Source organism: Pseudophryne corroboree, chromosome 11, assembly GCF_028390025.1.
Source record: "Pseudophryne corroboree isolate aPseCor3 chromosome 11, aPseCor3.hap2, whole genome shotgun sequence".
Lineage (NCBI taxonomy): Eukaryota > Metazoa > Chordata > Amphibia > Anura > Myobatrachidae > Pseudophryne > Pseudophryne corroboree.
In genome coordinates, this window is record NC_086454.1 from 167,596,153 (window position 1) to 167,622,066 (window position 25,914).

Here is a 25,914-nt window from a genome sequence, read left to right on the forward strand (position 1 = left end):
CCCCTGCACTGAGGACACCACCGGCACTGCCTGCACTGCTGACACTCCTGCACTGGGGATACTGTCAGAATTCTTGCACTAAGGACACCTCCCGCACTGCCGACACTGCCGGCACCCCTGCACTGAGGACACTTCCGGAACTCCCACACTGCTGGCACCCCTGAACTCCTGCAATGAGGACACCGCCCTCACTGCCGGCACTCCTGCAATGAGGACACCTTTTGCACTGACGACACCCCTGCCCTGCCGGCACACCTATTGCTAGCACTCATGGACTGAGGACACCTCCCGCACTGTAAAGCATGAAATGCCAAATATTCCATTTTTAAATTCTCTCCCTTTATTGACTTTTCACAGATCACCGGACATGAATCCTATCGAGCTAGTGTGGTCTCAAATGAAAAGTTATATTCGTTCTCAATGTAAGCCAAGGACAAAAGAGCAACTGATTGATGGCATCAATACATTTTGGAAAAACGTACTTACATTGGAGACCTGTAATAATTATGTAGACCATTTATTTTCTGTGCTGCCAGTGATTATAGAAAGAAATGGACAAGCCAGCTGCATGTAATTGGAATGGATCCTATTGTCGACAAAAAGAAGGTCAACAGTCATTAGGTCGACCAATATTGGTCGACAGGCCATATGTCGACACATCAAAAAAGACAGTACGCAAATGAATAATGCATAGAATTTGCATAAAGGGCCCTTTACCTATCGTACTCATCCTTTCTGCAAATGCTTGAAATATCAAAATTAGACTACCTGCTTAAATTAATTAATTTGTTATATTTTATCTGTAAACATGTACTTCACCCTAGTATTACATTTGTTATGCAATCTTGAAAATTGTTTTTAAAAAAAAAAGTAGTCACCTCTGCAACACTGTATACTGTAATTGTGTATGGATTGTACAAAGCATCCAAGTGATTGCATTCAGTTTTGTCTAACTTACAGTATATTTATACTATTTAGTTGGAATTATTTTATCATTGCAAAGTCTTATAATATGTTCCGTTACCTTGTAGCACTATTAGGTTTTAATTAACTTATTCTTTAATGTCACTTTAGACTTCATTCACCTCTGTGCTCTGAGTAACAAATAACTCCAATTTTTGCATTAATAAACTGAGGCTCTGAATTGCTAAAAGTTCACTGTTTATTTCAAATTCCAGGACAGCAGCCCTTCCCCCACCCAGAATACATGTTACTGTGCTGTATCTCTATTCCCCAAGGAATCTACTTCAAAGGCCTCTCACACTGAGATTTTCACACCTACACAATTAAGAACTGGACTCTAAAGCTGGCAATACTGTACATCAGAACGACCTGAATACAATCACACACACATAGCGATTTGGGCTGCTTTTCTAATATATTTGCTGAGTCACTTAGAAATACAGCACAAATCGCTATGTGTGTATGGACTATAGCGATAGTGATGTGCGTCCCTGCATGCTTGAAAGATCTAGTCATCACCCATGTTTTCTCTATTGCAAACACGGGCAGTGACAGATCGCTCAGCACACATCGCTGGTGCAGCTCTGTGTGCTGAGTGATCTTGCTGAGCCCGTGTGATCACCGATATCGCTGGGCAGAAAACCACTCAGCGCATACATACTGAGTGATTTTCCGCCTGCCCAGCGATGTCAGCGGGAGTGAATGGTTTTGCATAGCAGGACGCTTCCTGCTGAGGTGTCCTCAGTGCGGGAGTGCCAGAAGTGTCCACGGTACCATCAACCAAGTGCAAGGAGGACATCTCCCGCACTACTGACACTCCTGCACTGGGGATACTGCCAGCCCCCCTGCACTGATTACACAACCTACACCTCTGCACAGAGGACACTACTGGCACTCCCACATGTATTGGAGATATATTAATACTTTACAATTAGCTGCCGCTGCTGATATTCCCGTGTGCCTGATGGATAAATTGCCCTGCACATATGGATGTCCATGTTGCTGCCCACGGTGCTGTTGGTGGCTAGAGGTGGGAGGAGAAGCCACCGGCATCCTTGATTCTGCTGACCGGAAGTCTGACCCGGTCACATGCTCGTTGCCAGGGGTTACATATGCTTTTTGCCATAGGGGTTATATGCTTAGAGCCAGGGGGTTACATGCTCATTCTGGGTAGCGCTGGGTAATGGTCTAGTAATACCCCTGGCATCTGTCTCCTATAAGGGCCGTCTTCCATGCTGTCTGCATGGAATCTGCAGCTTCCAGTAGTAGGTAGAGCCTAAGCACCTATTGTGCCGGTGCCCCCCCAGGACTCAGCCATTCCGGCTGCAGGCTTATGGCTGATCAGGCCCTGGGTCTCATGTTTCTTCACCCACTTGTATGGCAGGCAGAGCACCCAGTGACTTATTATGGAGCACAGCCCAAGCACAGGACTGATTTGTGGCAGACAGGCACAGCACCCACTTGTATGGCAGACAGAGCACCCAGTGATTTATTATGGCAACACAGCCTCAGCACTGGACCGATTTGTGGCAGACAGACGCAGCACCCACTTGTATGGCAGACACTGTCGACCTTCAGACCGGATCCCAGTGAAATATATGTGGTATTGAAATACCAAAAATTCTCTCTACTCGCACCTTAACCACCAAACAATTGCAAAAAATGACAAGTATCAATAGTGCCTTTTAGTTAGTATCATAATTTCTATATTGAATCTCTGTGTGGAGTTTGTATGAACTCTTCATCAGCACATTATCAATCACAAGGAAAAAGATTTTTTTAAACATATAGGCAACATTGAGCCAGGTACATGTTGGAAGTTAGTATGAGAGATGTATTGGAAAAATATTAATACTTCACAATTAGCTGCTGCAGCTGATATTCCCGTGTGCATGATGGATAAATTGCCCTGCACATACGGCTCATGGGGGTCATTCTGACCCGATCGCTGCTGCTGACCAGCCGCTGCGGGCCGTGTAGCAATGAGTAGCTCCCGGCCAGCACACTAAAGCTGCGCTGGCCGGGAGCTACTTCTGAAGTACAAAAGCATTGCCGCTGTGCAATACTTTTGCACTTCTGCAGGGGGGGGGCGTAACTGACCTGCAGGGCGGACTGGCCCTGTGCTGGGCATCCCCTGCATGTCTCTGTTCCTGATCGTAGCCCTGCAAAATTTTGCAGGGCTACGATCAACTCGGAATGACCCCCCCATAGCTGCAATTTTGTTAGCAGATGGGCAAAACCATGGGGGTCATGCACGCCTGATTGCACGCTAGGTTGTTTTGCTGAGCTGCGATCAGGACATAACTGCGCATGTGTGTGCCCCGCAATACGCAGGCGCGTCGCACAGGTACAAAGTGGATCGTTGCTGAGCAATGGATTTAATGAAGAATCCATTCGCACAGACAATCGCAAGGAGATTGACTGGAAGAAAACATTTGTGGATGTCAACTGACCGTTTTCTGGGAGTGTTTGGAAAAACGCAGGTGTGTCTATGCGTTTGCAGGGTGGGTGTCTGATGTAAATTCGGGGCAAACACTTTAGCCTGTTCGTGTCCGGAATTGACGTCAGACACCTGCCCTGCAAACGCTTGGACACGCCTGCGTTTTTCCAAACACTCCCAGAAAGCATTCAGTTGCCACCCACAAATGCCCTCTTCCTGTCAATCTCCTTGCGATCTGCTGTGCGAATCGATTCTTCGTTAAATCCATTGCTCAGCAATGATCCGCTTTGTACCCGTACGACGCACATGCGCATTGAGGTGCATACGCATGTGCAGTTTCGACCTGATCGCAATGCTGCAAACCAACCTAGCGTGCGATCATTTCGGAATGACCCCCATGGTTTTGCCCATTTGCAAATAAAATGCTGCTAGAATCAGGTCTGAACTACTCCCTCTAGAATCTCTTTATCAGACTTTCTGCTTGCTCAGTTTCTGAAAATGCCACCTGCTGTCTGAAAAGTGGTACTGCACTATATTTCAGAGGAGATACACATGGCTTGCCATGTATATCTTAAGAGGAAAGCTTATCTCGTGCCATGAACGGCAGGCCATGATACTTTTTTCAGAAAGGTAATAGTGGACACATCTGTACATAATACCTATTGCATCCCTGAGCTTATTAGAAACTTTAAATAATATATATAAAGTATTGAATTTCTTTTCTTTGCATTTAAAAGATGAGCGCACTTCAGTAGATTTCATTGCTCAGGTGAGGGTTCCATGGTGTAATTGTTAGCACCCTGGACTTTGAATCTAGTAATCTGAGTTCATATCTCGTGGGAGCTAACATTGTTTATTTTCCTTTTGTTCAAAGCTCCATTTTCATTCAATGTATGAGTATTGCAAATCTTCATTTAAAATTCATATAAATTCCATCATCTTCAGTGGTGTCGTTTGTTTAAACTCATTTTTAAACTTATCAAATCAGAAGTATGTCAAATATTTGGAAATAAGAAAAGATGCAATAAGAATGCAGAGATCCATTACTTGTGCTCTGGTCTTTAGAAATTCTCCATTTTTTTTTACTTCAGTGTGCACTAATGAGAGGGGAGCTTATATCATCTTCTTCTTCTAGTAACACCTAGTGCCCTCTATGTTTGAGCAGCAATATAATAACTGATTAATTTGCCCTTGCATATCTTAGTTATGCCATATTGCTTGATTTGAGACAAAAGTCACTGAGCCATGTAGAGAAAAATCTTCATCAGCCAAAGGATGACACTCCCACTGGTTTCTTATATGTATTTGAAGAGATTTTGTGATATATGTGTCTATGATGTTTTAAAGTATTCATGCACTCCACCGATGAGCTTATTCCATTCTTGTCCATCAAGAAAATCAAATGGCCCATATGGGGATAGTACCCGTGACCTTGGCGTTATTAGCACCACGCTCTAACCAACTGAGCTAACCGGCCACAGATGTTACTGCAAGCAAACACAAAACTGGCAAATGGACCTCAAAGCACAGATCATATTTTGTTTTTATAGCATTTCAATTTTCAAAAAAAAGCTTAAGCCATAGAGTCACTTGAAGCATGGGTATCATAAAAATGCTCCAGTTTCTTTCCACATTATAAAATAAAAATAAATATTAGATAGGATAATAACAAAGATTAAGGCATCTAGTAATAGTATAAAAATAGACAATTTAGACAATGAGTATATGCAAATCTAAGCAAAATCAATCTGAAAAATCTAATACACAATTTTTAATTGTAAATTTACAGATTGTTGAAAAAGATAATCCCAGGATGTAATCCATTATGTATTAAATTTAGTATGTTTTACCAAGTTGTGTATGAATAACTTTTAACACAAAAAAATATATATATTGGGAAAGTAGCTTAATGTGCCTATTGGAAATAAAGAATGCTAGCCCATTTTGGAATGCAAAGATTTAGAAAATACAAACTTCAATCCATAGGAAAGCACTTTTTATTCAGTCTACACTCTGTAATCATACTATAGCTTTATTTACAAATTGTGATGTCATTATCAGACTTAACTCACAAGAGACTTTCATCCTTGGTCTATAAAAAAGGCAGTCCTCTCTTATAAAGCTTGAAACAATTGTAAGTGGCTGACATGCAAATATGGAAATACAGAAAAACTGTCAATTCAATGCTAGGATTACATAAGGGGTGATGCTCCAACTGAAATTGGTCCTAGGCATTTAGGTTTCTAGTATCTATCTTCTCCTTTAAAAAATAGGTTACTTTTTATATATTATCATTGGTTTTGGACAAATATTCTACATAATACCAATTGCATCCCTGAGCTTATTAGAAACTTGAAATAATATATATAAAGTATTGAATTTCTTTTCTTTGCATTTAAAAGATGAGCGCACTTCAGTAGATTCCATTGCTCAGGTGAGGGTTCCATGGTGTAATTGTTAGCACCCTGGACTTTGAATCTAATAATCTGAGTTCATATCTCGTGGGAGCTAACATTGTTTAATTTCCTTTTGTTCAAAGCTCCATTTTCATTCAATGTATGAGTATTGCTAATCTTCATTTAAAATTCATATAAATTCCATCATCATCAGTGGTGTCCTTTGTTTAAACTCATTTTTAAACTTATCAAATCAGAAGTATGTCAAATATTTGGAAATAAGAAAAGATGCAATAAGAATGCAGAGATCCATTACTTGTGCTCTGGTCTTTAGACATTCTCCATTTTTTTTACTTCAGTGTGCACTAATGAGAAGGGAGCACATATCTTCTTCTTCTTCTTCTTCTTCTTCTTCTTCTTCTTCTTCTAGTAACACCTAGTGCCCTCTATGTTTGAGCAGCAATATAATAACTGATTAATTTGCCCTTGCATATCTTAGTTATGCCATATTGCTTGATTTGAGACAAAAGTCACTGAGCCATGTAGAGAAAAATCTTAATTAGCCAAAGGATGACACTCCCACTGGTTTCTTATATGTATTTGAAGAGATTTTGTGATATATGTGTCTATGATGTTTTCAAGTATTCATGCACTCCACCGATGAGCTTATTCCATTCTTGTCCATCAAGAAAAGCAAATGGCCCATACGGGGATCGAACCCATGACCTTGGCGTTATTAGCACCAGGCTTTAACCAACTGAGCTAACCAGCCACAGATATTACTGCAAGCAAACACAAAACTGGCAAATGTACCTCAAAGCACAGATCATATTTTGTTTTTATAGCATTTCATTTTTCAAAAAAAAAGCTTAAGCCATAGAGTCACTTGTAGCATGGGTATCATAAAAATGCTCCAGTTTCTTTCCACATTACAAAATAAAAATAAATATTAGATAGGATAATAACAAAGATTAAGGCATCTAGTAATAGTATAAAAATAGACAATTTAGACAAGGAGTATATGCAAATCTCAGCAAAATCAATCTAAAAAATCTAATACACAATTTTTAATTGTAAATTTACAGATTGTTGAAAAAGATAATCCCAGGATGTAATCCATTATGTATTAAATTTAGTATGTTTTACCAAGTTGTGTATGAATAACTTTTAACACAAAAAAATATATATTGGGGAAGTAGCTTAATGTGCCCATTGGAAATAAAGAATGCTAGCCCTTTTTGGAATGCAAAGCTTAAAAAAATACAAACTTCAATCCATAGGAAAGCACTTTTTATTCAGTCTACACTCTGTAATCATACTATAGCTTTATTTACAAATTGTAATGTCATTATCAGACTTAACTCACAAGAGACTTTCATCCTTGGTCTATAAAAAAGGCAGTCCTCTCTTATAAAGCTTGAAACAATTGTAAGTGGCTGATATGCAAATATGGAAATACAGAAAAACTGTCAATTCAATGCTAGGATAACATAAGGGGTGATGTTCCAACTGAAATTGGTCCTAGGCATTTAGGTTTCTAGTATCTATCTTCTCCTTTAAAAAATAGGTTACTTTTTATATATTATCATTGGTTTTGGACAAATATTCTACATAATACCTATTGCATCCCTGAGCTTAATAGAAACTTGAAATAATATATATAAAGTATTGAATTTCTTTTCTTTGCATTTAAAAGATGAGCGCACTTCAGTAGATGCCATTGCTCAGGTGAGTGTTCCATGGTGTAATTGTTAGTAGAGATGTGCACTTGAAATTTTTCGGGTTTTGTGTTTTGGTTTCGGGTTCGGTTCCGCGGCCGTGTTTTGGGTTCGACCGCGTTTTGGCAAAACCTCACCGAATTTTTTTTGTCGGATTCGGGTGTGTTTTGGATTCGGGTGTTTTTTTCAAAAAACACTAAAAAAACAGCTTAAATTATAGAATTTTGGGGTCATTTTGATCCCAAAGTATTATTAACCTCAAAAACCATAATTTCCACTCATTTTCAGTCTATTCTGAATACCTCACACCTCACAATATTATTTTTAGTCCTAAAATTTGCACCGAGGTCGCTGGATGACTAAGCTAAGCGACCCTAGTGGCCGACACAAACACCTGGCCCATCTAGGAGTGGCACTGCAGTGTCACGCAGGATGGCCCTTCCAAAAAACACTCCCCAAACAGCACATGACGCAAAGAAAAAAAGAGGCGCAATGAGGTAGCTGTGTGAGTAAGCTAAGCGACCCTAGTGGCCGACACAAACACCTGGCCCATCTAGGAGTGGCACTGCAGTGTCACGCAGGATGGCCCTTCCAAAAAACACTCCCCAAACAGCACATGACGCAAAGAAAAAAAGAGGCGCAATGAGGTAGCTGTGTGAGTAAGATAAGCGACCCTAGTGGCCGACACAAACACCTGGCCCATCTAGGAGTGGCACTGCAGTGTCACGCAGGATGGCACTTCCAAAAAACACTCCCAAAACAGCACATGACGCAAAGAAAAAAAGAGGCGCAATGAGTTAGCTGTGTGAGTAAGATAAGCGACCCTAGTGGCCGACACAAACACCTGGCCCATCTAGGAGTGGCACTGCAGTGTCACGCAGGATGGCCCTTCCAAAAAACACTCCCCAAACAGCACATGACGCAAAGAAAAAAAGAGGCGCAATGAGGTAGCTGTGTGAGTAAGATAAGCGACCCTAGTGGCCGACACAAACACCTGGCCCATCTAGGAGTGGCACTGCAGTGTCACGCAGGATGGCCCTTCCAAAAAACACTCCCCAAACAGCACATGACGCAAAGAAAAAAAGAGGCGCAATGAGGTAGCTGTGTGAGTAAGATAAGCGACCCTAGTGGCCGACACAAACACCTGGCCCATCTAGGAGTGGCACTGCAGTGTCACGCAGGATGGCCTTTCCAAAAAACACTCCCCAAACAGCACATGACGCAAAGAAAAAAAGAGGCGCAATGAGGTAGCTGTGTGAGTAAAATAAGCGACCCTAGTGGCCGACACAAACACCTGGCCCATCTAGGAGTGGCACTGCAGTGTCACGCAGGATGGCCCTTCCAAAAAACACTCCCCAAACAGCACATGACGCAAAGAAAAAAAGAGGCGCAATGAGGTAGCTGTGTGAGTAAGATAAGCGACCCTAGTGGCCGACACAAACACCTGACCCATCTAGGAGTGGCACTGCAGTGTCACGCAGGATGGCCCTTCCAAAAAACACTCCCCAAACAGCACATGACGCAAAGAAAAAAAGAGGCGCAATGAGGTAGCTGTGTGAGTAAGATAAGCGACCCTAGTGGCCGACACAAACACTTGGCCCATCTAGGAGTGGCACTGCAGTGTCACGCAGGATGGCCCTTCCAAAAAACACTCCCCAAACAGCACATGACGCAAAGAAAAAAAGAGGCGCAATGAGGTAGCTGTGTGAGTAAGATAAGCGACCCTAGTGGCCGACACAAACACCTGGCCCATCTAGGAGTGGCACTGCAGTGTCACGCAGGATGGCCCTTCCAAAAAACACTCCCCAAACAGCACATGACGCAAAGAAAAAAAGAGGCGCAATGAGGTAGCTGTGTGAGCAAGATAAGCGACCCTAGTGGCCGACACAAACACCTGGCCCATCTAGGAGTGGCACTGCAGTGTCACGCAGGATGGCCCTTCCAAAAAACACTCCCCAAACAGCACATGACGCAAAGAAGAAAAAAAGAGGCTCAATGAGGTAGCTGTGTGAGTAAGCTAATCGACCCTAGTGGCCGACACAAACACCTGCCCATCTAGGAGTGGCACTGCAGTGTCACGCAGGATGGCCCATCCAAAAAACACTCCCCAAACAGCACATGACGCAAATAAAAATGAAAGAAAAAAGAGGTGCAAGATGGAATTGTCCTTGGGCCCTCCCACCCACCCTTATGTTGTATAAACAGGACATGCACACTTTAACCAACCCATCATTTCAGTGACAGGGTCTGCCACACGACTGTGACTGAAATGACGGGTTGGTTTGGACCCCCACCGAAAAAGAAGCAATTAATCTCTCCTTGCACAAACTGGCTCTACAGAGGCAAGATGTCCACCTCATCATCATCCTCTGATATATCACCGTGTACATCCCGCTCCTCACAGATTATCAATTCGTCCCCACTGGAATCCACCATCTCAGCTCCCTGTGTACTTTGTGGAGGCAATTGCTGCTGGTCAATGTCTCCACGGAGGAATTGATTATAATTCATTTTAATGAACATCATCTTCTCCACATTTTCTGGAAGTAACCTCGTACGCCGATTGCTGACAAGGTGAGCGGCGGCACTAAACACTCTTTCGGAGTACACACTTGTGGGAGGGCAACTTAGGTAGAATAAAGCCAGTTTGTGCAAGGGCCTCCAAATTGCCTCTTTTTCCTGCCAGTATAAGTACGGACTGTCTGACGTGCCTACTTGGATGCGGTCACTCATATAATCCTCCACCATTCTTTCAATGGTGAGAGAATCATATGCAGTGACAGTAGACGACATGTCCGTAATCGTTGTCAGGTCCTTCAGTCCTGACCAGATGTCAGCATCAACAGTCGCTCCAGACTGCCCTGCATCACCGCCAGCGGGTGGGCTCGGAATTATGAGCCTTTTCCTCGCCCCCCCCAGTTGCGGGAGAATGTGAAGGAATAGATGTTGACAGGTCGCGTTCCGCTTGACTTGACAATTTTGTCACCAGCAGGTCTTTGAACCCCAGCAGACTTGTGTCTGCCGGAAAGAGAGATCCAAGGTAGGTTTTAAATATAGGATCGAGCACGGTGGCCAAAATGTAGTGCTCTGATTTCAACAGATTGACCACCTGTGAATCCTTGTTAAGCGAATTAAGGGCTCCATCCACAAGTCCCACATGCCTAGCGGAATCGCTCCCTTTTAGCTCCTCCTTCAATGCCTCCAGCTTCTTCTGCAAAAGCCTGATGCGGGGAATGACCTGACTCAGGCTGGCAGTGTCTGAACTGACTTCACGTGTGGCAAGTTCAAAAGGTTGCAGAACCTTGCACAACGTTGAAATCATTCTCCACTGCGCTTGAGACAGGTACATTCCACCTCCTATATCGTGCTCAATTGTATAGGCTTGAATGGCCTTTTGCTGCTCCTCCAACCTCTGAAGCATATATAGGGTTGAATTCCACCTCGTTACCACTTCTTGCTTCAGATGATGGCAGGGCAGGTTCAGGCGTTTTTGGTGGTGCTCCAGTCTTCTGTACGTGGTGCCTGTACGCCGAAAGTGTCCCGCAATTCTTCTGGCCACCGACAGCATCTCTTGCACGCCCCTGTCGTTTTTTTAAAAATTCTGCACCACCAAATTCAAGGTATGTGCAAAACATGGGACGTGCTGGAATTTGCCCATATTTAATGCACACACAATATTGCTGGCGTTGTCCGATGCCACAAATCCACAGGAGAGTCCAATTGGGGTAAGCCATTCCGCGATGATCTTCCTCAGTTGCCGTAAGAGGTTTTCAGCTGTGTGCGTATTCTGGAAACCGGTGATACAAAGCGTAGCCTGCCTAGGAAAGAGTTGGCGTTTGCGAGATGCTGCTACTGGTGCCGCCGCTGCTGTTCTTGCGGCGGGAGTCCATACATCTACCCAGTGGGCTGTCACAGTCATATAGTCCTGACCCTGCCCTGCTCCACTTGTCCACATGTCCGTGGTTAAGTGGACATTGGGTACAACTGCATTTTTTAGGACACTGGTGAGTCTTTTTCTGACGTCCGTGTACATTCTCGGTATCGCCTGCCTAGAGAAGTGGAACCTAGATGGTATTGGTTAACGGGGGCACACTACCTCAAGAAATTGTCTAGTTCCCTGTGAACTAACGGCGGATACCGGACGCACGTCTAACACCAACATAGTTGTCAAGGCCTCAGTTAACCGCTTTGCAACAGGATGACTGCTGTGATATTTCATCTTCCTCGCAAAGGACTGTTGGACAGTCAATTGCTTGGTGGAAGTAGTAAAAGTGGGCTTACGACTTCCCCTCTGGGATGACCATCGACTCCCAGCAGCAACAACAGCAGCGCCAGCAGCAGTAGGCGTTACACGCAAGGATGCATCGGAGGAATCCCAGGCAGGAGAGGACTCGTCAGAATTGCCAGTGACATGGCCTGCAGGACTATTGGCATTCCTGGGGAAGGAGGAAATTGACACTGAGGGAGTTGGTGGGGTGGTTTGCGTGAGCTTGGTTACAAGAGGAAGGGATTTACTGGTCAGTGGACTGCTTCCGCTGTCGCCCAAAGTTTTTGAACTTGTCACTGACTTATTATGAATGCGCTGCAGGTGACGTATAAGGGAGGATGTTCCGAGGTGGTTAACGTCCTTACCCCTACTTATTACAGCTTGACAAAGGCAACACACGGCTTGACAAATGTTGTCCGCATTTCTGTTGAAATACTTCCACACCGAAGAGCTGATTTTTTTGGTATTTTCACCAGGCATGTCAACGGCCCTATTCCTCCCACGGACAACAGGTGTCTCCCCGGGTGCCTGACTTAAACAAACCACCTCACCATCAGAATCCTCCTTGTCAATTTCCTCCCCAGCGCCAGCAACACCCATATCCTCCTCATCCTGGTGTACTTCAACACTGACATCTTCAATCTGACTATCAGGAACTGGACTGCGGTGCTCCTTCCAGCACTTGCAGGGGGCGTGCAAATGGTGGAAGGCGCATGCTCTTCACGTCCAGTGTTGGGAAGGTCAGGCATCGCAACCGACACAATTGGACTCTCCTTGTGGATTTGGGATTTCGAAGAACGCACAGTTCTTTGCGGTGCTTTTGCCAGCTTGAGTCTTTTCATTTTTCAAGCGAGAGGCTGAGTGCTTCCATCCTCATGTGAAGCTGAACCACTAGCCATGAACATAGGCCAGGGCCTCAGCCGTTCCTTGCCACTCCGTGTGGTAAATGGCATATTGGCAAGTTTACGCTTCTCCTCCGACAATTTTATTTTAGATTTTGGAGTCCTTTTTTTACTGATATTTGGTGTTTTGGATTTTACATGCTCTGTACTATGACATTGGGCATCGGCCTTGGCAGACGACGTTGCTGGCATTTCATCGTCTCGGCCATGACTAGTGGCAGCAGCTTCAGCACGAGGTGGAAGTGGATCTTGATCTTTCCCTAATTTTGGAACCTCAACATTTTTGTTCTCCATATTTTAATAGGCACAACTAAAAGGCACCTCAGGTAAACAATGGAGATGGATGGATACTAGTATACTTATGGATGGACAAGCGACTGCCGACACAGAGGTGGCTACAGCCGTGGACTACCGTACTGTGTCTGCTGCTAATATAGACTGGATGATAATGAGATGAAATTAATATATATATATATATATATATATATAATATCACTAGTACTGCAGCCGGACAGGTATATATATTTATTATGTAATGACTGATGATGGACCTGCTGGACACTGTCAGCTCAGCAGCACCGCAGACTGCTACAGTAAGCTACTATAGTAGTATGTATCAAGAAGAAAGAAAAAAAAAACCACGGGTAGGTGGTATACAATTATGGATGGACCAGCGACTGCCGACACAGAGGTAGCTACAGCCGTGGACTACCGTACTGTGTCTGCTGCTAATATAGACTGGATGATAATGAGATGAAATTAATATATATATATATATATAATATCACTAGTACTGCAGCCGGACAGGTATATATATTTATTATGTAATGACTGATGACGGACCTGCTGGACACTGTCAGCTCAGCAGCACCGCAGACTGCTACAGTAATCTACTACAGTAGTATGTATCAAGAAGAAAGACAAAAAAAAACCACGGGTAGGTGGTATACAATTATGGATGGACCAGCGACTGCCGACACAGAGGTAGCTACAGCCGTGGACTACCGTACTGTGTCTGCTGCTAATATAGACTGGATGATAATGAGATGAAATTAATATATATATATAATATCACTAGTACTGCAGCTGGACAGGTATATATATTTATTATGTAATGACTGATGACGGACCTGCTGGACACTGTCAGCTCAGCAGCACCGCAGACTGCTACAGTAAGCTACTATAGTAGTATGTATCAAGAAGAAAGAAAAAAAAAAAAACCACGGGTAGGTGGTATACAATTATGGATGGACCAGCGACTGCCGACACAGAGGTAGCTACAGCCGTGGACTACTGTACTGTGTCTGCTGCTAATATAGACTGGATGATAATGAGATGAAATTAATATATATATATATAATATCACTAGTACTGCAGCCGGACAGGTATATATTTATTATGTAATGACTGATGACGGACCTGCTGGACACTGTCAGCTCAGCAGCACCGCAGACTGCTACAGTAAGCTACTATAGTAGTATGTATCAAGAAGATAGAAAAAAAAAAACACGGGTAGGTGGTATACAATTATGGATGGACCAGCGACTGCCGACACAGAGGTAGCTACAGCCGTGTACTACCGTACTGTGTCTGCTGCTAATATAGACTGGATGATAATGAGATGAAATTAATATATATATATATATATAATATCACTAGTACTGCAGCCGGACAGGTATATATATTTATTATGTAATGACTGATGACGGACCTGCTGGACACTGTCAGCTCAGCAGCACCGCAGACTGCTACAGTAAGCTACTATAGTAGTATGTATCAAGAAGAAAGAAAAAAAAAACCACGGGTAGGTGGTATACAATTATGGATGGATCAGCGACTGCTGACACAGAGGTAGCTACAGCCGTGAACTACCGTACTGTGTCTGCTGCTAATATAGACTGGATGATAATGAGATGAAATTAATATATATATATATAATATCACTAGTACTGCAGCCGGACAGGTATATATATTTATTATGTAATGACTGATGACGGACCTGCTGGACACTGTCAGCTCAGCAGCACCGCAGACTGCTACAGTAAGCTACTATAGTAGTATGTATCAAGAAGAAAGAAAGAAAAAAAAACAGGTTATTCCATTCTTGTCCATCAAGAAAAGCAAATGGCCCATACGGGGATCGAACCCATGACCTTGGCGTTATTAGCACCACGCTTTAACCAACTGAGCTAACCAGCCACAGATATTATTGCAAGCAAACACAAAACTGGCAAATGTACCTCAAAGCACAGATCATATTTTGTTTTTATAGCATTTCATTTTTCAAAAAAAAGCTTAAGCCATAGAGTCACTTGAAGCATGGGTATCATAAAAATGCTCCAGTTTCTTTCCACATTACAAAATAAAAATAAATATTAGATAGGATAATAACAAAGATTAAGGCATCTAGTAATAGTATAAAAATAGACAATTTAGACAAGGAGTATATGCAAATTTAAGCAAAATCAATCTGAAAATTCTAATACACAATTTTTAATTGTAAATTTACAGATTGTTGAAAAAGATAATCCCAGGATGTAATCCATTATGTATTAAATTTAGTATGTTTTACCAAGTTGTGTATGAATAACTTTTAACACAAAAAAATATATATTGGGGAAGTAGCTTAATGTGCCCATTGGAAATAAAGAATGCTAGCCCATTTTGGAATGCAAAGCTTAAAAAAATACAAACTTCAATCCATAGGAAAGCACTTTTTATTCAGTCTACACTCTGTAATCATACTATAGCTTTATTTACAAATTGTAATGTCATTATCAGACTTAACTCACAAGAGACTTTCATCCTTGGTCTATAAAAAAGGCAGTCCTCTCTTATAAAGCTTGAAACAATTGTAAGTGGCTGATATGCAAATATGGAAATACAGAAAAACTGTCAATTCAATGCTAGGATAACATAAGGGGTGATGTTCCAACTGAAATTGGTCCTAGGCATTTAGGTTTCTAGTATCTATCTTCTCCTTTAAAAAATAGGTTACTTTTTATATATTATCATTGGTTTTGGACAAATATTCTACATAATACCTATTGCATCCCTGAACTTAATAGAAACTTGAAATAATATATATAAAGTATTTAATTTCTTTTCTTTGCATTTAAAAGATGAGTGCACTTCAGTAGATGCCATTGCTCAGGTGAGGGTTCCATGGTGTAATTGTTAGCACCCTGGACTTTGAATCTAGTAATCTGAGTTCATATCTCGTGGGAGCTAACATTGTTTATTTTCCTTTTGTGCAAAGCTCCATTTTCATTCAATGTATGAGTATTGCAAATCTTCATTTAAAATTCATATAAATTCCATCATCTTCAGTGGTGTCCTTTGTTTAAACTCATTTTTAAACTTATCAAATCAGAAGTATGTCAAATATTTGGAAATAAGAAAAGATGCAATAAGAATGCAGCGATCCATTACTTGTGCTCTGGTCTTTAGAAATTCTCAATTTTTTTTACTTCAGTGTCCACTAATGAGAGGGGAGCACATATCTTCTTCTTCTTCTAGCAACACCTAGTGCCCTCTATGTTTGAGCAGCAATATAATATGATTAATTTGCCCTTGCATATCTTAGTTATGCCATATTGCTTGATTTGAGACAAAAGTCACTGAGCCATGTAGAGAAAAATCTTCATCAGCCAAAGGATGACACTCCCACTGGCTTCGGATATGTATTTGAAGAGATTTTGTGATATATGTGTCTATGATGTTTTAAAGTATTCATGCACTCCACCGATGAGCTTATTCCATTCTTCTCCATCAAGAAAAGCAAATGGCCCATACAGGAATCAAACCCGTGACCTTGGCGTTATTAGCACCACGCTCTAACCAACTGAGCTAACCGGCCACAGATGTTACTGCAGGCAAACACAAAACTGGCAAATGTACCTCAAAGCACAGATCATATTTTGTTTTTATAGCATTACATTTTTCAAAAAAAAGCTTAAGCCATAGAGTCACTTGAAGCATGGGTATCATAAAAATGCTCCAGTTTCTTTCCACATTACAAAATAAAAATAAATATTAGATAGGATAATAACAAAGATTAAGGCATCTAGTAATAGTATAAAAATAGACAATTTATATAAGGAGTATATGCAAATCTAAGCAAAATCAATCTGAAAAATCTAATACACAATTTTTATTTGTAAATTTACAGATTGTTGAAAAAGATAATCCCAGGATGTAATCCATTATGTATTAAATTTAGTATGTTTTACCAAGTTGTGAATGAATGACTTTTAACACAAAAAAATATATATTGGGGAAGTAAAAACCTTTTTTTATCAGGCGCTAATATCAAATGCTATAGAAAACCCTTTTGGATATAATAACAATCAGCTGCAAAAAGTTAATGACCTGGGGTTAGCAGGTCAATCAAATTGCACTGGGCCACCCAAGTGCAATTAACCACAAAACTCCAATTGTTAGAAACTTTTGCGCTATATTGTAAATTTATATGATATGGCTGACAAAAATACCAGACTCCTATTGAATTAAAAATATTTAACAATATATGAATAATCACAAATCATAAAACAAGACCGGTCTTAGTAGTTTAAACATCTAAGATGACAAGTATATATACTTTCCAATAAAAGGAGGTGGACTTAAGCATATTCTGTGCACAGAGGTGTAAAAACTAGCTCTATAGCTAAATGACTTGATTTACAAAGTCAAAAAAATAGATCAAGTGTAGCTGCTGGTAGAACCCGTATAATAGATGTTTCCAATAGACAGTCACTTTGTATCAAAGTTCCTTTGAATATAATAATCCAACATAGGTCAGTAAAATGAATGAGAGCCGTTTTCAACCGGAATCTTACGTGAGGTGTGAGCAAGTAGTATCAGCATGAGTACATCCCGACGTCCACCACACTGGCTTCTAGCTGCGGGGAAAACGGCACCTGCACTGGCGCCTGCTACAACCTGTCCTGCTCGGTCTGAATGCTCCACAGGTCTCCACCTCTACGTGCCGTTTGCAGGCACCGGTGAGCGGCTCCTCTCCACTCAAGAATAAACAACCAGCAGATGAATACTGCGGCCGGTATGTACTACGGGTATAACTCCAGCTGGGGTCCAACAGTTCAGCTTCTTATTGGAAAGTATATATACTTGTCATATTGGGGAAGTAGCTTAATGTGCCCATTGGAAATAAAGAATGCTAGCCCATTTTGGAATGCAAAGCTTAAGAAAATACAAACTTCAATCCATAGGAAAGCACTTTTTATTCAGTCTACACTCTGTAATCATACTATAGCTTAATTTACAAATTGTGATGTCATTATCAGACTTAACTCACAAGAGACTTTCATCCTTGGTCTATAAAAAAAGGCAGTCCTCTGTTATAAAGCTTGAAACAATTGTAAGTGGCTGATATGCAAATATGGAAATACAGAAAAACTGTCAATTCAATGCTAGGATAACATAAGGGGTGATGCTCCAACTGAAATTGGTCCTAGGCAATTAGGTTTCTAGTATCTATCTTCTCCTTTGAAAAATAAGTTACTTTTTATATATTATCATTGGTTTTGGACAAATATTCTACATAATACCTATTGCATCCCTGATCTTATTAGAAACTTGAAATAATATATATAAAGTATTGAATTTCTTTTCTTTGCATTTAAAAGATGAGCGCACTTCAGTAGATTCCATTGCTCAGGTGAGGGTTCCATGGTGTAATTGTTAGCACCCTGGACTTTGAATCTAGTAATCTGAGTTCATATCTCGTGGGAGCTAACATTGTTTATTTTCCTTTTGTTCAAAGCTCCATTTTCATTCAATGTATGAGTATTGCAAATCTTCATTTAAAATTCATATAAATTCCATCATCTTCAGTGGTGTTCTTTGTTTAAACTAATTTTTAAACTTATCAAATCAGAAGTATGTCAAATATTTGGAAATAAGAAAAGATGCAATAAGAATGCAGAGATCCATTACTTGTGCTCTGGTCTTTAGAAATTCTCCATTTTTTTTTACTTCAGTGTGCACTAATGAGAAGGGAGCACATATCTTCTTCTTCTTCTTCTAGTAACACCTAGTGCCCTCTATGTTTGAGCAGCAATATAATAACTGATTAATTTGCCCTTGCATATCTTAGTTATGCCATATTGCTTGATTTGAGACAAAAGTCACTGAGCCACGTAGACAAAAATCTTCATTAGCCAAAGGATAACACTCCCACTGGTTTCTTATATGTATTTGAAGAGATTTTGTGATATATGTGTCTATGATGTTTTCAAGTATTCATGCACTCCACCGATGAGCTTATTCCATTCTTGTCCATCAAGAAAAGCAAAGGGCCCATATGGGGATCAAACCCATGACCTTGGCGTTATTAGCACCACACTCTAACCAACTGAGCTAACCGGCCACAGATGTTACTGCAAGCAAACACAAAACTGGCAAATGTACCTCAAAGCACAGATCATATTTTGTTTTTATAGCATTTCATTTTTCAAAAAAAAGCTTAAGCCATAGAGTCACTTGAAGCATGGGTATCATAAAAATGCTCCAGTTTCTTTCCACATTACAAAATAAAAATAAATATTAGATAGGATAATAACAAAGATTAAGGCATCTAGTAATAGTATAAAAATAGACAATTTAGACAAGGAGTATATGCAAATCTAAGCAAAATCAATCTGAAAATTCTAATACACAATTTTTAATTGTAAATTAACAGATTGTTGAAAAAGATAATCCCAGGAAGTAATCCATTATGTATTAAATTTAGTATGTTTTACCAAGTTGTGTATGAATAACTTTTAACACAAAAAAATATATACTGGGGAAGTAGCTTAATGTGCCCATTGGAAATAAAGAATGCTAACCTATTTTGGAATGCAAAGCTTAAAAAAATACAAACTTCAATTCATAGGAAAGCACTTTTTATTCAGTCTACACTCTGTAATCATACTATAGCTTAATTTACAAATTGTGATGTCATTATCAGACTAAACTCACAAGAGACTTTCATCCTTGGTCTATAAAAAGGCAGTCCTCTCTTATAAAGCTTGAAACAATTGTATGTGGCTGATATGCAAATATGGAAATACAGAAAAACTGTCATTTCAATGCTAGGATAACATAAGGGGTGATGCTCCAACTGAAATTGGTCCTAGGCAATTAGGTTTCTAGTATCGATCTTCTCCTTTAAAAAATAGGTTACTTTTTATATATTATCATTGGTTTTGGACAAATATTCTACATAATACCTATTGCATCCCTGAGCTTATTAGAAACTTGAAATAATATATATAAAGTATTGAATTTCTTTTCTTTGCATATAAAAGATGAGCACACTTCAGTAGATTCCATTGCTCAGGTGAGGGTTCCATGGTGTAATTGTTAGCACCCTGGACTTTGAATCTAGTAATCTGAGTTCATATCTCGTGGGAGCTAACATTGTTTATTTTCTTTTGTTCAAAGCTCCATTTTCATTCAATGTATGAGTATTGCAAATCTTCATTTAAAATTCATATAAATTCCATCATCTTCAGTGGTGTCCTTTGTTTAAACTCATTTTTAAACTTATCAAATCAGAAGTATGTCAAATATTTGGAAATAAGAAAAGATGCAATAAGAATGCAGAGGTCCATTACTTGTGCTCTGGTCTTTAGAAATTCTCCATTTTTTTTACTTCAGTGTGCACTAATGAGAAGGGAGCACATATCTTCTTTTTCTTCTTCTTCTTCTAGTAACACCTAGTGCCCTCTATGTTTGAGCAGCAATATAATAACTGATTAATTTGCCCTTGCATATCTTAGTTATGCCATATTGCTTGATTTGAGACAAAAGTCACTGAGCCATGTAGAGAAAAATCTTCATCAGCCAAAGGATGACACTCCCACTGGTTTCTTATATGTATTTGAAGAGATTTTGTGATATATGTGTCTATGATGTTTTCAAGTATTCATGCACTCCACCGATGAGCTTATTCCATTCTTGTCCATCAAGAAAAGCAAACGGCCCATATGGGGATCAAACCCATGAACTTGGCGTTATTAGCACCACGCTCTAACCAACTGAGCTAACCGGCCACAGATGTTACTGCAAGCAAACACAAAACTGGCAAATGTACCTCAAAGCACAGATCATATTTTGTTTTTATAGCATTTCATTTTTCAAAAAAAAGCATAAGCCATAGAGTCACTTGAAGCATGGGTATCATAAAAATGCTCCAGTTTCTTTCCACATTACAAAATAAAATTAAATATTAGATAGGATAATAACAAAGATTAAGGCATCTAGTAATAGTATAAAAATAGACAATTTAGACAAGGAGTATATGCAAATCTAAGCAAAATCAATCTGAAAAATCTAATACACAATTTTTTACTGTAAATTTACAGATTGTTGAAAAAGATAATCCCAGGATGTAATCCATTATGTATTAAATTTAGTATGTTTTACAAAGTTGTGTATGAATAACTTTTAACACAAAAAAATATATATTGGGGAAGTATCTTAATGTGCCCACTGGAAATAAAGAATGCTAGCCCATTTAGGAATGCAAAGCTTAAGAAAATACAAACTTCAATCCATAGGAAAGCACTTTTTATTCAGTCTACACTGTGTAATCATACTAAAGCTTAATTTACAAATTGTGATGTCATTATCAGACTTAACTCACAAGAGACTTTCATCCTTGGTCTATAAAAAAGGCACTCCTCTCTTATAAAGCTTGAAACAATTGTAAGTGGCTGATATGCAAATATGGAAATACAGAAAAACTGTCAATTCAATGCTAGGATAACATAAGGGGCGATGTTCCAACTGAAATTGGTCCTAGGCATTTAGGTTTCTAGTATCTATCTTCTCCTTTAAAAAATAGGTTACTTTTTATATATTATCATTGGTTTTGGACAAATTTTCTACATAATACCTATTGCATCCCTGAGCTTATTAGAAACTTGAAATAATATATATAAAGTATTGAATTTTTTTTCTTTGCATTTAAAAGATGAGCGCACTTCAGTAGATGCCATTGCTCAGGTGAGGGTTCCATGGTGTAATTGTTAGCACCCTGGACTTTGAATTTAGTAATCTGAGTTCATATCTCGTGGGAGCTAACATTGTTTATTTTCCTTTTGTTCAAAGCTCCATTTTCATTCAATGTATGAGTATTGCAAATCTTCATTTAAAATTCATATAAATTCCATCATCTTCAGTGGTGTTCTTTGTTTAAACTAATTTTTAAACTTATCAAATCAGAAGTATGTCAAATATTTGGAAATAAGAAAAGATGCAATAAGAATGCAGAGATCCATTACTTGTGCTCTGGTCTTTAGAAATTCTCCATTTTTTTTTACTTCAGTGTGCACTAATGAGAAGGGAGCACATATCTTCTTCTTCTTCTTCTAGTAACACCTAGTGCCCTCTATGTTTGAGCAGCAATATAATAACTGATTAATTTGCCCTTGCATATCTTAGTTATGCCATATTGCTTGATTTGAGACAAAAGTCACTGAGCCACGTAGACAAAAATCTTCATTAGCCAAAGGATAACACTCCCACTGGTTTCTTATATGTATTTGAAGAGATTTTGTGATATATGTGTCTATGATGTTTTCAAGTATTCATGCACTCCACCGATGAGCTTATTCCATTCTTGTCCATCAAGAAAAGCAAAGGGCCCATATGGGGATCAAACCCATGACCTTGGCGTTATTAGCACCACACTCTAACCAACTGAGCTAACCGGCCACAGATGTTACTGCAAGCAAACACAAAACTGGCAAATGTACCTCAAAGCACAGATCATATTTTGTTTTTATAGCATTTCATTTTTCAAAAAAAAGCTTAAGCCATAGAGTCACTTGAAGCATGGGTATCATAAAAATGCTCCAGTTTCTTTCCACATTACAAAATAAAAATAAATATTAGATAGGATAATAACAAAGATTAAGGCATCTAGTAATAGTATAAAAATAGACAATTTAGACAAGGAGTATATGCAAATCTAAGCAAAATCAATCTGAAAATTCTAATACACAATTTTTAATTGTAAATTAACAGATTGTTGAAAAAGATAATCCCAGGAAGTAATCCATTATGTATTAAATTTAGTATGTTTTACCAAGTTGTGTATGAATAACTTTTAACACAAAAAAATATATACTGGGGAAGTAGCTTAATGTGCCCATTGGAAATAAAGAATGCTAGCCTATTTTGGAATGCAAAGCTTAAAAAAATACAAACTTCAATTCATAGGAAAGCACTTTTTATTCAGTCTACACTCTGTAATCATACTATAGCTTAATTTACAAATTGTGATGTCATTATCAGACTAAACTCACAAGAGACTTTCATCCTTGGTCTATAAAAAGGCAGTCCTCTCTTATAAAGCTTGAAACAATTGTATGTGGCTGATATGCAAATATGGAAATACAGAAAAACTGTCATTTCAATGCTAGGATAACATAAGGGGTGATGCTCCAACTGAAATTGGTCCTAGGCAATTAGGTTTCTAGTATCGATCTTCTCCTTTAAAAAATAGGTTACTTTTTATATATTATCATTGGTTTTGGACAAATATTCTACATAATACCTATTGCATCCCTGAGCTTATTAGAAACTTGAAATAATATATATAAAGTATTGAATTTCTTTTCTTTGCATATAAAAGATGAGCACACTTCAGTAGATTCCATTGCTCAGGTGAGGGTTCCATGGTGTAATTGTTAGCACCCTGGACTTTGAATCTAGTAATCTGAGTTCATATCTCGTGGGAGCTAACATTGTTTATTTTCTTTTGTTCAAAGCTCCATTTTCATTCAATGTATGAGTATTGCAAATCTTCATTTAAAATTCATATAAATTCCATCATCTTCAGTGGTGTCCTTTGTTTAAACTCATTTTTAAACTTATCAAATCAGAAGTATGTCAAATATTTGGAAATAAGAAAAGATGCAATAAGAATGCAGAGGTCCATTACTTGTGCTCTGGTCTTTAGAAATTCTCCATTTTTTTTACTTCAGTGTGCACTAATGAGAAGGGAGCACATATCTTCTTTTTCTTCTTCTTCTTCTAGTAACACCTAGTGCCCTCTATGTTTGAGCAGCAATATAATAACTGATTAATTTGCCCTTGCATATCTTAGTTATGGCATATTGCTTGATTTGAGACAAAAGTCACTGAGCCATGTAGAGAAAAATCTTCATCAGCCAAAGGATGACACTCCCACTGGTTTCTTATATGTATTTGAAGAGATTTTGTGATATATGTGTCTATGATGTTTTCAAGTATTCATGCACTCCACCGATGAGCTTATTCCATTCTTGTCCATCAAGAAAAGCAAACGGCCCATATGGGGATCAAACCCATGAACTTGGCGTTATTAGCACCACGCTCTAACCAACTGAGCTAACCGGCCACAGATGTTACTGCAAGCAAACACAAAACTGGCAAATGTACCTCAAAGCACAGATCATATTTTGTTTTTATAGCATTTCATTTTTCAAAAAAAAGCATAAGCCATAGAGTCACTTGAAGCATGGGTATCATAAAAATGCTCCAGTTTCTTTCCACATTACAAAATAAAATTAAATATTAGATAGGATAATAACAAAGATTAAGGCATCTAGTAATAGTATAAAAATAGACAATTTAGACAAGGAGTATATGCAAATCTAAGCAAAATCAATCTGAAAAATCTAATACACAATTTTTTACTGTAAATTTACAGATTGTTGAAAAAGATAATCCCAGGATGTAATCCATTATGTATTAAATTTAGTATGTTTTACAAAGTTGTGTATGAATAACTTTTAACACAAAAAAATATATATTGGGGAAGTATCTTAATGTGCCCACTGGAAATAAAGAATGCTAGCCCATTTAGGAATGCAAAGCTTAAGAAAATACAAACTTCAATCCATAGGAAAGCACTTTTTATTCAGTCTACACTGTGTAATCATACTAAAGCTTAATTTACAAATTGTGATGTCATTATCAGACTTAACTCACAAGAGACTTTCATCCTTGGTCTATAAAAAAGGCACTCCTCTCTTATAAAGCTTGAAACAATTGTAAGTGGCTGATATGCAAATATGGAAATACAGAAAAACTGTCAATTCAATGCTAGGATAACATAAGGGGCGATGTTCCAACTGAAATTGGTCCTAGGCATTTAGGTTTCTAGTATCTATCTTCTCCTTTAAAAAATAGGTTACTTTTTATATATTATCATTGGTTTTGGACAAATTTTCTACATAATACCTATTGCATCCCTGAGCTTATTAGAAACTTGAAATAATATATATAAAGTATTGAATTTTTTTTCTTTGCATTTAAAAGATGAGCGCACTTCAGTAGATGCCATTGCTCAGGTGAGGGTTCCATGGTGTAATTGTTAGCACCCTGGACTTTGAATTTAGTAATCTGAGTTCATATCTCGTGGGAGCTAACATTGTTTATTTTCCTTTTGTTCAAAGCTCCATTTTCATTCAATGTATGAGTATTGCAAATCTTCATTTAAAATTCATATAAATTCCATCATCTTCAGTGGTGTCCTTTGTTTAAACTCATTTTTAAACTGATCAAATCAGAAGTATGTCAAATATTTGGAAATAAGAAAAGATGCAATAAGAATGCAGAGATCCATTACTTGTGCTCTGGTCTTTAGAAATTCTCCATTTTTTTTACTTCAGTGTGCACTAATGAGAAGGGAGCACATATCTTCTTCTTCTTCTAGTAACACCTAGTGCCCTCTATGTTTGAGCAGCAATATAATAACTGATTAATTTGCCCTTGCATATCTTAGTTATGCCATATTGCTTGATTTGAGACAAAAGTCACTGAGCCATGTAGAGAAAAATCTTCATTAGCCAAAGGATGACACTCCCACTGGTTTCTTATATGTATTTGAAGAGATTTTGTGATATAGGTGTCTATGATGTTTTCAAGTATTCATGCACTCCACCGATGAGCTTATTCCATTCTTGTCCATCAAGAAAAGCAAATGGCCCATACGGGGATCAAACCCATGACCTTGATGTTATTAGCACAATGCTCTAACCAACTGAGCTAACCGGCCACAGATGTTACTGCAAGCAAACACAAAACTGGTAAATGTACCTCAAAGTACAGATCATATTTTGTTTTTATAGCATTTCATTTTTCAAAAAAAGCTTAAGCCATAGAGTCACTTGAAGCATGGGTATCATAAAAATGCTCCAGTTTCTTTCCACATTACAAAATAAAAATAAAT

The 25,914-nt window shown here is 38.9% G+C and overlaps 9 non-coding genes across 9 annotated transcripts; all 9 read right to left on the reverse strand.

The window, feature by feature from the left end:
• Positions 1 to 4,806: 4,806 nt before the first annotated feature.
• On the reverse strand, positions 4,807 to 4,880 carry TRNAI-AAU (transfer RNA isoleucine (anticodon AAU)). The gene has a single exon. It is a non-coding gene; the product is annotated as a tRNA-Ile (tRNA).
• Positions 4,881 to 6,497: 1,617 nt separating this feature from the next.
• Positions 6,498 to 6,571, reverse strand: TRNAI-AAU (transfer RNA isoleucine (anticodon AAU)). Its single transcript has one exon. It is a non-coding gene; the product is annotated as a tRNA-Ile (tRNA).
• Positions 6,572 to 14,811: 8,240 nt separating this feature from the next.
• On the reverse strand, positions 14,812 to 14,885 carry TRNAI-AAU (transfer RNA isoleucine (anticodon AAU)). The gene has a single exon. It is a non-coding gene; the product is annotated as a tRNA-Ile (tRNA).
• Positions 14,886 to 16,471: 1,586 nt separating this feature from the next.
• On the reverse strand, positions 16,472 to 16,545 carry TRNAI-AAU (transfer RNA isoleucine (anticodon AAU)). Its single transcript has one exon. It is a non-coding gene; the product is annotated as a tRNA-Ile (tRNA).
• A 2,455-nt stretch (positions 16,546 to 19,000) lies between these two features.
• Positions 19,001 to 19,074, reverse strand: TRNAI-AAU (transfer RNA isoleucine (anticodon AAU)). Its single transcript has one exon. It is a non-coding gene; the product is annotated as a tRNA-Ile (tRNA).
• A 1,595-nt stretch (positions 19,075 to 20,669) lies between these two features.
• TRNAI-AAU (transfer RNA isoleucine (anticodon AAU)) lies at positions 20,670 to 20,743 on the reverse strand. Its single transcript has one exon. It is a non-coding gene; the product is annotated as a tRNA-Ile (tRNA).
• A 1,592-nt stretch (positions 20,744 to 22,335) lies between these two features.
• TRNAI-AAU (transfer RNA isoleucine (anticodon AAU)) lies at positions 22,336 to 22,409 on the reverse strand. Its single transcript has one exon. It is a non-coding gene; the product is annotated as a tRNA-Ile (tRNA).
• A 1,595-nt stretch (positions 22,410 to 24,004) lies between these two features.
• Positions 24,005 to 24,078, reverse strand: TRNAI-AAU (transfer RNA isoleucine (anticodon AAU)). The gene has a single exon. It is a non-coding gene; the product is annotated as a tRNA-Ile (tRNA).
• A 1,588-nt stretch (positions 24,079 to 25,666) lies between these two features.
• Positions 25,667 to 25,740, reverse strand: TRNAI-AAU (transfer RNA isoleucine (anticodon AAU)). The gene has a single exon. It is a non-coding gene; the product is annotated as a tRNA-Ile (tRNA).
• Positions 25,741 to 25,914: the final 174 nt, after the last annotated feature.